At 36.8% G+C, this 14017-nt stretch overlaps 1 non-coding gene across 1 annotated transcript; it reads right to left on the reverse strand.

Annotated features, from left to right (window-relative positions):
• Positions 1–13188: 13188 nt before the first annotated feature.
• TRNAF-GAA (transfer RNA phenylalanine (anticodon GAA)) lies at positions 13189–13261 on the reverse strand. The gene has a single exon. It is a non-coding gene; the product is annotated as a tRNA-Phe (tRNA).
• Positions 13262–14017: the final 756 nt, after the last annotated feature.

The following is a 14017-nucleotide window of genomic DNA, read 5'->3' on the forward strand; positions in this document are numbered from 1 at the left end:
GCCAGGCTCCTTCCCAGCAGAGCCCACTGGTCCTTTTTCCAGCGGTACTGCCGGGCCATGCTGGCCCAAGGCTCTGTTGGTGCTGGGAGTGGCCCTGAGGCCAGGAGCTGGGAGAAGCCATGTAGCTGGGACTGCAGGGCTGAAAAATTGGTGCAACCAGGACAGCAGCGCACAGCTGTTCTGCCTTGGCATGGCTTCCAATGAACTTTGTGTGTTTAGCCGCTTTTAGCCAGCCATGCTGCAGGGAGAAGGACAAAAGCAGCAGCAGCTTTTCCTGTTTCTGATACTCATGAAGAAAAGCGCTGAGTGGAGCTGGTGGCCGCCACGGCTCACACGGTGTCAGCAGAGACCCTGTGAGCAGCAGAGAGGCACGGTGGGTGATCCCCCCGATGGACAGCCTGGATGAGAGCAACCTTTCAGTGATGCAGAACTCTATAAAAACTGTTTCAGTTGATAAAGCTTGAGAACAAATGAACCTACAAACACCAATTCTCTCGCAAATCAGGAAAAAGAAAGGGTGAAGACACGTAAGGAAAACAACAAGGGACACTGAGATCAGTAAAGAAGGAGTCAAATTCTAATAAGGAAAGGATTGAGGAGATGCCTTGGTCTTGGGCTGAAATTCTCTCTGTAAGGCTATAGTAAAGATATTTTTTTGATATATCAGACTTCGTTTTTCCTCTGTAATTCATGAAGTGCATGGGGGGATGCAGCATTTACCAGCAGACCATGAGAAAAGGGCACTCATGCTGGAATGTGTGTATGCTGAAAAGCTGTAACCTAATGATAAGTTTGAACAGAGAAAGAGAGAGATGAGAAACTTTGCTCCAGGGATAGAAGAAGAAAAACCTCTGTTCCCAGAGATAAAAGAACGGAACTTTTTGGTTTTTATGCTGAAACAGCCCATCCTTAAAATAGCACCCCATAAGTTGACACAGCCCATGAAACCAACTTTGGGAAAGCTGTAAGTCACGGGAGGGACTTTCACACTGCAAAGGAGATTTTCCTTTCCCAGGCAGCTGATTCACTGTGACAATGAAGCCACGAGAGAACTGTTTCTTGTGGAGAAGTCTCCATGGCATGGCAAGAGAAACTCCTCTCCCTACAAGAACTGATGAAAAACTAATTTAGAGGGGGTAGCTGATTGAAAATCCCAGGTTTTGTCCCTACATTGTCAGTGCAAAAGAAAAGAGGTTGTGGGAAGGGGAGGAGAAGTGTTCTGAAGGTTTTATTCTGATTATTATTATTCTTTTAGTTCTGTAAATAAAGTTTTCTTTATACCTTTTAAGTTTTGAGCCTGCTTTGCCTTCCTCCTAATTCGTATCTCACAGTAAGAAATGAGTAAATAATTCTAGTAGGTGCATTGGTGATTTTAGCCAATGCTAAACCCACCACATTATTTGGTGCATTGTCCAGGAAACTCAAATTGGCAAACTTAAACCACTACACAGAATTGGTGCTTCTGCCTGTTTCGAACTGAAACTGACACAGGTCTGTGTGGCGTTGACATTTAACATCATCTTTTTCATAACCCTTTACTTACAGCTGATCAGAATTCATCTTGATTTTGAAATAAGTTTGGCAATACTGTAATATTTATTATAAATCTCAGTAATGTTGGTTTACCTGAAACTGCTAGTCAAACCTTCATTGAATATACAAGTGCAAGTGTGGTAATTTGAGAAGATAATGATTTGGATTATTTTTTAAGAGAGAAAATTTGCAGAACATGCAAATTCATCATTGGTTAAAATGGCTGAATCAGATTGGTTTGGATATCCAGGAGTTTTAAATTCCACACCAAAGCTTTCCTGGACTGTGTAAATAAAAAAACTTATTTTCACTTATGAATTCTTGATCAGAAAACTCAATATGGGTAGCTGACAGATTTGCAAGCCGAACCTCAAAAAGAGAAAGCCATTTTTAATGTAATGCAAACTCAGTTTCCTGTCAAGTCCAAGAAATAAAGCTCACAGTGCATAAAGCTAAACCTGTGCTTGTCCCTGCAGAATTTGGACCTAATGTTATGAGAAAAGGATGAAATAGTACAATATTAAAGAGCTCTGCTTGCTCCTCTGACATGCTGTAAAATTTCTGTTTTGCTCAAAAAACAGGGAAATGCCTGGAGAATGTGAATCTGTGTTTTATTAATGTACAATCTGAGCTCACAGAAATTTAGGAGAAGGTAGAAAATAGCATAATTCTCAACATTTTGACAGGACTTCTTTAGTTCATTTCTTCATATTTTGAAAAAGAAAAATATGCTTTCATTTGAAACTGCCTTTGACACAGTTTCCATGACTGACATATACAGGCAATACTTCTGTATATATTTAGCATTCCTGTATCAGAACCATCTTTTTATGGTTTAATTTCCAGAATTATCCTGAAAACTATCTAGATGAGGCTATCCCAAGTTAGAAAATAGTTGAATTAGCAATTTTTTATTTATTTTTTTTATTTCTGTATTTCACTGTTATAATTTGACTGCCTTAATTTTAGCATCTGAAATATGATTCCAGTACACAGTAATGTAAATAATGTAGGAAGAAAGGACCATGGTGTCAGTCAAGCACAGGCACCTGGTGAGTAACTGAGCTCAGCAGAGACACGACCTGGCACAACCAGCGTAGGTTTGGGGGTATGTTTGTAACTGATTTTTGTTATTTCGGGCTGGAGCTGGGAAATGCTAGTCTCCATCTTGCCTTTGTTCCCAGCAGCCATGTGGGCAGTGGGTAGGAACAGTCACCACATTATCTTTGTCTAGGAAAGCCATGTAGCTGTGAGTTTTGGGTGTTGTTCACCAACCTGGTTATTTTGTTTCCCAGAGTGAACCTCTTTTTGTGGATGAAACACCTTCTCTTTCTCTATGCTTTTGCTATTAATACTGCTGTTGTTATTGTCAGTGCCTTAGTCCATTCCTTTGTGGTTTCAGTAAACTGGTACCTCAAGCCATAATCTTGGCTTTTGTCCTTCCCTTATCAGAAGTGGTGTGGGTAGAGAAGTGGCTTATTTGAAGTTTAACTTCCAGGGTGTGTTAAAACAGCATAGTAATTTTCAGGGCACTTTGTTAATGTTACCATACTAAGAAACAATAATTCCCATTATATTTAACTAATCACATTATCCTTTAAAAGTACTTGAAAATTCCAGGAGCTAATCAGGGAAAAATGTCAATTCTCTGCTTGCTGAGATCAAGTTCATGTTCTTGAGTCTCATATCTAGATTTCTTCACAATGGAAGGACTGGTTAACCTAGTCAGTAGAAGCATTTCAAAGGATACTGATTTTGAGTGATAGGGAGCTGAGATCTCTGCATGGAGTGACTATATGACACTTGTATTCCCAGTTGTCTGTTCTGTTTATGCTGAATATGAAGTTCTGCACCTTTAAACTGGTTCTAAGAGTGAAGCGGGGGAAAAAAAAGCGCAGAGTTTGTTTCCAGAAATTGCACTTGCTGCCCTGCATCCTTCACACAGACAATGTCTTCTGCAGCATGGAGAACTCCTTTGCTTTTAGTTACTTTTTTTTGATAGCTGAGGCAGAGAAGTTCCCCAGATTGTGGCTTTTCTTTTTCTTGGAACTGATGGGCCCTGCTCTGGACTGAAAACCCAGACAAACACCAGGAGCTCACCCCGGTGGCCCATCGGGCCTGGGACACAGCATTTTCCAGCACAGGAGGCACTGACAAGAGACTGAGCGAGTCGAGCTACACCCCAGGACAAGGACTCTCTCTGAATTTGCCATCTCTCCAGAACAGCGAGAGGTTTTATTGTTTAATATTATTCATTTTTTATGCTTGTGAATACTTTACTTGTTAAAAAAACAATTTTCTCCACATTTCTCAAAGGAAATCTTTTTCCTGAACCAGTAGGGGGAGGGGCTGCTTGAACCTGCTTTCTAGGGGGCCTCCTTTCAGAGGTTTCCTCCCAAAATTTGCCCTAAACTAGGACACATGGGAAACTTTAACACATCAGTGTCTTTCATACTGGCATTCTTTTTCTATTAATCTGATGATTAATAGATAAAGACCTAGGTATATAATAGACAAAGCTATAAATAAATTACCTACCTTTAAAATTTGCTTTACCTTGGCCAACTGTATTGTGTGTGACAGGTTTGTATTTTTGCACAAATGATGAGAAGGACCAAACTATGAAAAAGAAGAGAAAAAAAAGTCTTAGAAAATAAAAAGAAAATAAAAATGTGGTATATTGAGTCAGAAAGAAAGCAATTGAAACCTGCATAAAAATGTCTAAAAGTCTACAGCTACTGCATTCAGTTACATTTTGTTATTTTTGACTGAGAAGACAAATGTTGATAAAATACAAAGAAGACATGAAGTATATACAGATCAGTAGCTATGGAATATTAAGGAAATAACTCGTTTAGAAAAATATATGTCAGTCTCTGGGACATCTCTCTAAATAGTAGAGACGGGGAAAAATATGATTCCTGTTGAAAGTAAAAAATAATTAAATAAGAGGTTTTGAAAACTGTTTGACATAATTACTAGTCCAGTGGTCAGTGCAATATTCAGTGCAAAGAAGTTAATGGTCACCTGGCAATCTAATCTGGTGGGTTTTTTTTGTCTTGGGGCTTTTTTAAATTAGTAGCAGGCAGTAGTGTAACAGTCACATAAGAAATTAAATAACTCAACCTGATATGCTTTGCATATGTGATGATCTTCTTCCTGTGAAATTCAAGAAAATTGTGTGGGACAGAAAAACTGGTTTACATTAATTGCCAAAAAAGGGTACATAAAATGATTAGTTGTTTTATCATAGTATTATGTCAACCATTAGTTAGAAATGTATCTCAGCAAATACATTGGAAACGTCTTAAGGAATAGCTTTATAAGACTTTCAAGCCTCTCTCTGCAGGATTTCAGTTACCCTCCGGTTAGCAGAGAAAACAAAATAGTTTGAACTATCCATCTTCATTTGAAAGGTAGCAAAACCAGATCTTTCTTGTAAGACAGTAGTTGCTTTATTTGTCAAATGTGTAAATATAAATGAGAAATCATTAACCAAGCCTATAATATTTCCTTTTTATTCTCTAGCATACACCTGAAATCTGTCAGTTCTAATATCCCTGTCAGTAATTATGAAGCCCCTCAAGGCTATTTGTTAGATGCTACATGATAGGCTTTACAAAATAGCAGCTTCTTGGGATATTCATATTTTTCTTCAGAAAAGTAATAACTAGTTTTGCATAGTCTTATAACAGATCCTGTACAAGAGTCCCTCATTTAAACAAGTAGATAAAGAATGAAATAAAAAAAAAGTAAAGAATTTCTTCTTTCCACTGCTGCACTTGAAGAAAACAGCTAGGTTGAATTTTGAAGTCTATTCTGAGTCTGCTTAATGCTTAGAATGTCATTAAAATTTTATTGAACACTTCCTTATGCTTTACATTTTATCTAGGAAATTTATGGTGCATTAGGTTATTTTATGCATGGCCTATATTGTGCATAAGGGGCAATATTGTCCAGCTTTAATGTTAATATAAAAAGAAAAAGCAGTCTTCTTTCTTACACATCCTGGGCAAAGGTGGAGGAAAATCTCTGTTGGAACTGCAATCAAAAGTAGCAAAACTATAGGTGTAGGTACAGATCACAGATCTGACTTTTCTCTATCCTTAAGTTTCTGTTTTCTGGGCAACTTCTATTATCAAAATCTTCATTTCTTTTAACTCTGTCTTCTGTTAACCATTTTGAAGCTATGCGGGGAACACCAGTAAGGGCGACAAAGAAAGAACAAACGAGACTTGACGAAGATGAATTATAGAGGATGATGTAGATCAGTCATTGTGTCTTTGCAAAGAACCAAAAATCACAGTCTAATGATTAATTCATTCCTTTTCACAATCTCCCATCCCTCCCTAGACAGAAGCATAATGTTGAACAGCAATGTGCATACAAATAGGGGCACCTCTGTGTCATTATTTGCTTTCTGTGTGCTAGTGACATGGATTTAGGGCTTTGCTTATTGCATGAGTTTTTGAGTTTCTGGACCAAATCCACAAATTCATTAAATTGCTGTTTTCTGGGACCATATCTGACACAATGACAGTGATAAATAAAGTATATTTTCAGCCTTGGAGTCCTACAGTGAATTGTGGGTGGTGTTTTCTGCACCCATCCCCTAAATATCTTCCTTCCACCATTTTCTTTCAGAAAATTAAAATAAATTACAAATTTCATTTCTTTTATGAACAGAGGATCTTCAAACTCAAACAGTTTGCTTCCCTGACCCTAGAGCTGCTGCCAAAACTAATGACTATGATCAGTGATTCCCCTTAATTTAACCTAACCTTTGTTGTGGCCAAGTGTTCATTGCACTGAAGTGAGATAAAGCATGCTCTCGGATGTTGGTAGGAGGCACTGGAGTGAAGGAAATCTTAACCCTTTTGACTACTAAAACTAATTCTCAAAAATCTGCCCATGTATCATTAGACTAAGTGAAAGCAAATTTTCATTTAATGCACTAATTTAGAAAGTAAAAAAAAAAAATATAGGCAGTGCATGGTTCTAGTTTTCAAAGACAGATATTTTACAGACTTCAAGGATCCTGAGGTAGTGTCAAGAATAAAGTGAGTGGTAAAAAATATTAACACTAAAAACACTCGGGTTTGGCTTTAGTTTTCAACTGCAAAAATTACATGGTTGATCTTAGATCACAGATTTAAGATCTTAGATCTTAAGCTCTTCTAAGACTATTTGTAACTCACAGAAACACAGAAATATTATGGGGAAACCCATTAATAATTCTATCATAATGGACATTTTATTGAGGTTCTTGATGATAAGTCTGTATGGAAATGGAAATAAGGATGGAAATCAAGATGGGATATTACAGCTATTGTGTGATATCTACCCGTATGTATTCTTTTATGCTGCAGTAAATGAGGACTTTTGTAAAAAAAAAAAAAATTAAAAAAAAAAAAATGTTATTTTACTGTGAAATAGATTTATCTATGAAATTAAAGGTATTTTTCTAACCATGTCTTAAAACCCCAAACAAACTAGCCTATGATTTGTTTAGTATGAGAAATATTGTCTGTGTTTATGGTATAGTACAAATCTCTTACAGTGACGAAAAGGCAAGATATTGTAAAAGTTGTATTTGGGACAAAATTGTATCTCTCTTAAAAGATATTCTTGAATGTATCAGAGAGAAAATTCAGTCCTTAAAGTATTCCAAAGCTAGGAAAGAATGACAGGTTATGGGATGCAGATGATACAATTAAATGATCCCTCGGAAAATGACATTTTTTCTACAAATCAAAGAAAAACACAAGCACCATTTAATTAAACTAATCCCAATCACATTGCATATAAAAATTGCATATTGCAATTGCAATATTGCATATTGCATATTGCAATAAAAATAAAAGTTTGAATTTTCTAGAACATATACTGAGCATAATAGCAGCAGTTTGCTGCTGCTGTTTGCAGTTTTATAAATCTAGAGTAACATGTTACATTAATTTTTATTAAAGGAGCATGGGATCCTCAGGAAACGCCTTTCAATTTCATTTATGATCGTCTATCAGATTGCATTAGTCTTTTGCAAAGTCACCTTTCTATGTGCTCACTCAAAGTGTGACTGTGCAAGTTAGCTCACTGGGCAGGATGTGAGAAGGAAAGAAAAAGACTAAGAGAGAGAAGGTGGTAGATATATAGAAGCATGAAGGGATTAGGGAGAGAGACAACAAATTTCATTAACTTAACATGCTAAAAAATACTTAGCCACATTTTAATAAAACCAAATATTATTAATAGCTTCAGACCTGAAATGTTATTACGTATTCCTATGAAATCTCATATGAAATTTCACAGGAGATATCACTAAAACCTCTGTCAGTATGAAGTAAACTCCTGATGCATGAACATCTACTTAAAAAGAAGAATACTGTTTAATAGTTATGCATTTTTTCTTCCTATATGCTTAAGGGATTGTACTCCTATCTTAGAATGAGCATGACAAAAAGTTAAAAAGGCTTGACAGTTGTGCAGTATATGCCTATAGGAATAATTTCAAATGTTAAGTAAAGTTTTTACAGTGGTATTTTAGATATTCTGGAATACTGATAGTAAAACAGAATGTATATTCTTTATCTTTAATTAAGGGATGAAGACTTCTTTATGTCAGTAAAAATGCTGAATCACTATCTGCCTCATTTTCCAATGTAATCAGTGCTATTTTCTTTCCATTCTCCTGTATTTTGAACATTTGTATATCTATGGGAACCTTTTTATGAAATCTGCTATTGTTAAGGCATCATGGTGGTTTTCAATGCTATCTTGAATTTATAGCATCTAAATTTTTAGTGTTCACCTGAATTGAAATATCTAAGACTTGGCAATTACTTCATGTTGAGGGCTTTCAGAAAACATACAAAAATTTTGCTCCTTTATAGCATCATTCCTCAGAGTTGTTTAATTCAGATCTAAGAAGAAAATTTCTCATTGAGTCTAGCATTTACATTTGTTGATATTTTCAATGAAACATTGTTTTACACAATCAGTGTTATTTGTTTGGGTATCAAGAAGATATATTCAGGAAATTCAGGTCCACAGTGGAACCCTCTTAATATTTGTAACCATTGTTACAAAATGACACTAAATGTTCCAAATCTGGAAGTTTTAAAGATACTACAGTACCCACTGTACATATCTACCCATTTGCTGAAAAAAATAGATTCACTGAGGTCAGAAGTCTACAGAAGTGTGTTTTTTGTTCATCTCATTAATTGCTCATTATTTATCAATGTCAATGTCTTTTATCAAATTGTCTTGTGAGTAACTTCAAAGCATTCAAGTTCGTAAATCCAGGAGACTATCAAATTTTGTCCTGTTTCTACAGAGCCAACACCTACCTTAACACCAATCTCCCACAGCCTCTGAAATTATACTGCTGAGCACACAGTCTGCTCCAGTCAATGCCCTGATCCGAATGACTGATTGTCCACAGTGACCAGGGTGGACTGTGGTATGTGCCTGTCCCACAATTCAGATACAATCTGAAAGTGCCAGAATGCGTAAGGTCATCATAAATTATTGTGTCTGTATTTTATAATAAGAAATTATTATTAAAAATAACAGCTACAAAATGAGAGTGTTAGAAATGCAAAGCTACACTCCTGACATGCAGAAACAACTGTTTTTAATCTGTAATGTGGATTATAACCTGCAACACACCGTCTTGTCATTTTATAAAATTTTTGTGCTTAGTGTATCAAAAAATAAAATACTGTGTTTGAGGGGGAGAAATAATACATTGAAAAGAGAAACTTTTTCAAGGGCTTAATATTGGCCAATAAGAAACTGAAAAAAATAATAAAAATCATCAGTTCTAGTTGAACTGTTTCAATTACATTTGTGGCAAAATGATGTTAGCTGAAAATAAAATAATAGTAAATAAAATAATAACAAAATAAATAGAAAACAAAATAATAATAATGCACTAATAAAGAGACAATATATAAACAATAGAAGAAAAACAAAAAATCTAATGAATGTTTGAAAAGTGCTGACTAAAGTCTAATGATTATAATTCACCAGAAACCTAATGCTATATTGAGTTAGTTTGCACATATATACAATAAAGCAAAAATGAATGCTGTTCATATAGAAATTTGCACTAAAAATTATAAATATATATAACCATATATAGTGTGGTTAACATTCATTTTTATACAAGCACATAATTTGCATGTGAAAACATAAGATTAGCTCAGCTGATCACGAAGTTCAATCCCATCCCCTCTGGGCCATTCAATTAAGAGTTGAACTTGATTCATCTGGGTCCCTTCCAACTCAAACCATTCTGTGATTTTGTGATTAATTATGTTTTAAATGCTTTTTACTTTATTTGCCTGACATTTCAGTCCTTAACTGTACAATCTTAATTTTAGTTTAGGATATTTAAAAATAAAATAAAAATAATTCACTGCCGTGAAAAAGAGATACTAGGCAAGTAAGTCCAGTAGAATTTTTCCCAAGTACAAGTTTGGCCCGTTCTCAGTCAAAATTACACTGAAGTGATTTCAATATTTGCTATCTATCTTATATTATCTAGAAATGGCTTACAGTGTTTGTAATAAGGAGTATACAATTTTAATCTTTTTTCTTCACTCCTGGATTTGATTTAATATCTGCTTGGCAATTAATGTAATGAATTTAGTAAGACAGACTGAGAGGATGGAGCTCTTTTGGAGCAGACACCTGGCATACATCAGTTGCTATGGCGACTACCCAGATGTGCAAACAAGTAGAGGGAAAAATAATTATTAAATATTCCCATGGTAAAAGGAAAAAAAAATCTAATTGATAAACAGCAAAGTAATAGGAGTCAAAGTCTGGATTTTGAAACCACAAAGAAATATATTACATATACCCTACCTAAGAAGCCTTAGGAGGGAGCTGCAGGAGTTTCAGTTTCTGTCGGGAGAGTGAGTAACCTACAACATCTAGCACAGTGGATTAATGATGATGTCCTGGTGTGCAAGTGTCATTTCCTGCTCAGATTTGTAAAGGAGGTCCCCTGAGAAAATATCTGGAAAAAGAAAACATGAAAATTCTCTCACCTCATCTATCCCAAATTCTCAGCCTTGGTTTCATCATGGCTGGGACAGAACAAGGAAAGCAGAAAGGCAAAGGGGAGAGTTTTAATATTTTTCTTGGTCTACAAAGATTGTGTCACATTTATGATTTCATGTAGAGCCAGATATTAATATATGTGTTCCAGCAGCAGACTGAACAAAAATATCCCACTGGCCAATATTAAATTTCACTACTGCTTCTGTTCATGGTTCTCAGAGGCATGTTTTGCTGCTTCTGTGCTCAAATCTACAAGTGTCTCATGAACTGCTAACATCACTTACACAAACACATAGAGAAGAAGAAAAGGTCTTGAATATGAAATGAGACTGGTGAATTGTATTGTTTATTTCACAGTGCATCTAGGACTATTCCAACTGCACAGTCCTTGGGATTAATCTACATTTGCCACATTGGAAGGAAACAACATTTTGCAAAGCGGGCATTGAAGCCGATTGGAACCTGATGATGTATAGTGACAATAATTGCTTGCAAAATAAATTTTGTAAAGAAGACTATTGTATTAAATGACACAGAAATAATAGCTTTAGCATTCTTTCTCCCTAGAGATTTTGAGACAAAGAAGGTGTGCATGCAGAACAACACTAACTGTACCACAGAGAAGAGTGCTGAGCCAGATGGGTATCCCTATGTTAAGCAATGCCAGAAGCCACCAGGGAAGTGAAGAAAGAGAAATTGAATGACTGTAATTGAAAGTCTGTAGCTTCAAAACATCAAAACACCTCATTAACATTCCTTCCCTTGAACTGTCTGTAGCACCTTTTTCCCCCTCTTTTTTCCCACAGCATCTGACAGATCTATCCTTGGTTCCCACATTTACTTTTAATAATATAACCTGGGGGCTATCAACAAAAATATGTCCTGCAATACTGCACAGACAAACTCTCTTATATTTATTTTTAAATTCACTTGTAATGTCCAATAAATTCTTCAAGAGAGAAGGAACTACTTATTATCTGCATGAATGCAAGGACAGCAGATTTTTAATTTTCCATTCTTTGGAAGATATGATAAATATGATTATCTGTCTTGGTTCCAGCTTACAATTTTAAGCAAACTAAAGCTAACAAATAAAATAAAATAAAATAAAATAAAATAAAATAAAATAAAATAAAATAAAATAAAATAAAATAAAATAAAATAAAATAAAATAAAATAAAATAAAATAAAATAAAATAAATCCACTCTCTGCAGTGGAAGATGAGGCAACTTACAAGCTGGTTGATTGAATGAGTTTAAAAGTCATGACCCATATCCAGATGAGGACACTTACCTGCAAATAAGTCAAGCAAAAAGAGGCATCAAATGCATTGTGTCCATCCAAGCTCTACTTTTTTCCTTTATCTATTTTATTTTTTTCAGATTATTAAAGAGAGGGAGGAAGAAACTAAAGAAACAGAAGATAAGGAAGATGGATGGATGGATGGATGGATGGATGGATGGATGGATGGATGGATGCGGTTCAAGTAAACTCTAATTTATTTGTGAGCCTTTTCTGAACAATTTCCCTTTGGAAATCCCACTTCCAACAGCCAAAACAAGGGGCATTTAGATTGAAGAGGTTTCTGACCCATAGTTTCTCTTTTATATATAAACATTAAATACAAGATTTTTCAAAACCAAGGACAAATATTAAGTTGCAGTTAAAGTACGAGGTAGCAAATTTTTTTTTAAGTTAGCAACATGATTGAATATTTAATGTTCTCTCTATATATAAATAAAGGATTTTAAAAGTTCTTAGAACAGTTTACTGGAATGATGGTGGGAGCTGTTTCTGCTTAACTCAGAAAAGCAGGAATTTAGGGTGAAATGAAAATTAATTTTAGGGACATTGCAGTGACATTGACATATTATTTTATGTTTCTCACCATGACAAATTATTTTATGTTTCATGGTGGCAGTTAAAGAAGTGCCTCCATTTTTTTAAACTTGTTGCCTCAGATGAGGCGTAGTGACCCAGTTCGTGAGTGACATGACGGCTAAACTTACAGGCCTGTTGGGCTAATCACACGCGAACACCAATGTGGTGGACAGTGAAGAGCGTTTATTTCCTGTAAGCATGGTTTTATATGACCGAGTTATGCTTACATCATCACCATATTATTATGGGTTATAGAACTTTGGAGAAAGAGGGGCCCTATCTTCACGTACATCGCGAGGTCTTCCAATCGGCTTTCCCTATCTATCCACATCATCTCCCCCCCTCTCCATGAACAGAACTTTATAACTGAATGACTTATGTAGTTAACAACAAACCGTGAACTTGTTAGTAATGAACATTAAACGTAACTGCGGTGTGTTAGTACGAACTATCATGCAAACTCAGGTTAACTGTCTCTGTTCTAAATATAAAATGTCAATCTTATCCAAACGGGTTTTTACAAACTGGGCTAACTTATTAAGAAGACAAGGATCAAAAGTAAGTGCAAACACAACAGCTATAACTGGTCCTGCTAATGTGGATATGAGGGTAACAATCCATGGGGATTGGCTGAACATTGAGTCAAACCAGTTCTGTTGAGAGCGTTGTGTGCTACGCTGCTCGAGTCTCTGCTGCAGTTCTGCCGAAACTCGGGATCAAACCAGGGACCTTTAGATCTTCAGTCTAACACTCTCCCAACTGAGCTATTTCAGCGCGCCAGAAGTTGGCTGGTTACGGTTGTGTTGGCTCTGAACAGCCATGACCTCCTTGATGCATAAGTAGGATATCTAGTCCATGTCTGTCGCTCTTAGGCCCAAAAGTACCGCGAGGCTGACGGTGGTAATGAGTTCTTGCTTTTGGCATGGGAAACCTCTCTCTTGGTGGTAAGGCAATTCATCTCCAGGGAAATACAGGATCCTAGGGATAACAACCACTCGGACACAAAAATCGTTAGCTTCATCAAAGTGTTTGGTGGAAATACACGGGGTAATACCTGTGGAGCTACAGGCCCAGATTCCCGAGGTTGCTGGTTACCCAGGACTCGGTCTTATCGAGTGGCAGTGGGCTTCCGGGCTACGATGCCTTTTGGTGGGACTCCGCCCTCTCCCTTTCCCAGGGACGGGTTTCTCCCCTCCCTTTCTCCACCTTCCTTCCAGCGGGTTCTTTTCCTTATAAGGAGATATTCTAGAGCACGCTCTCTGATTGGACTGTGAGCTCTCCTCCCCTTCACCATCAGCGCTGTCCTCCCACCTCCCCTTAGACTCCCGATTGCGTATGTCCACACGCGTTAGGCACCCTTTGCTCCGCCCCTTGCTCCTGTCCCCGGCGCCATTTTGCGGTGCTTATGGTGGAGGCCTTTCCCCGACATCTCCAGGGCCCGTGGTGTCGGGCACGCCCCGCGGCTCAGTGGCATCGGTACCCCCTGGCGGCAAAGTGTGTTCCACGGCCAAACCCGCATTAGAGCCGGGC

This window comes from Poecile atricapillus, chromosome 2, assembly GCF_030490865.1.
Source record: "Poecile atricapillus isolate bPoeAtr1 chromosome 2, bPoeAtr1.hap1, whole genome shotgun sequence".
Lineage (NCBI taxonomy): Eukaryota > Metazoa > Chordata > Aves > Passeriformes > Paridae > Poecile > Poecile atricapillus.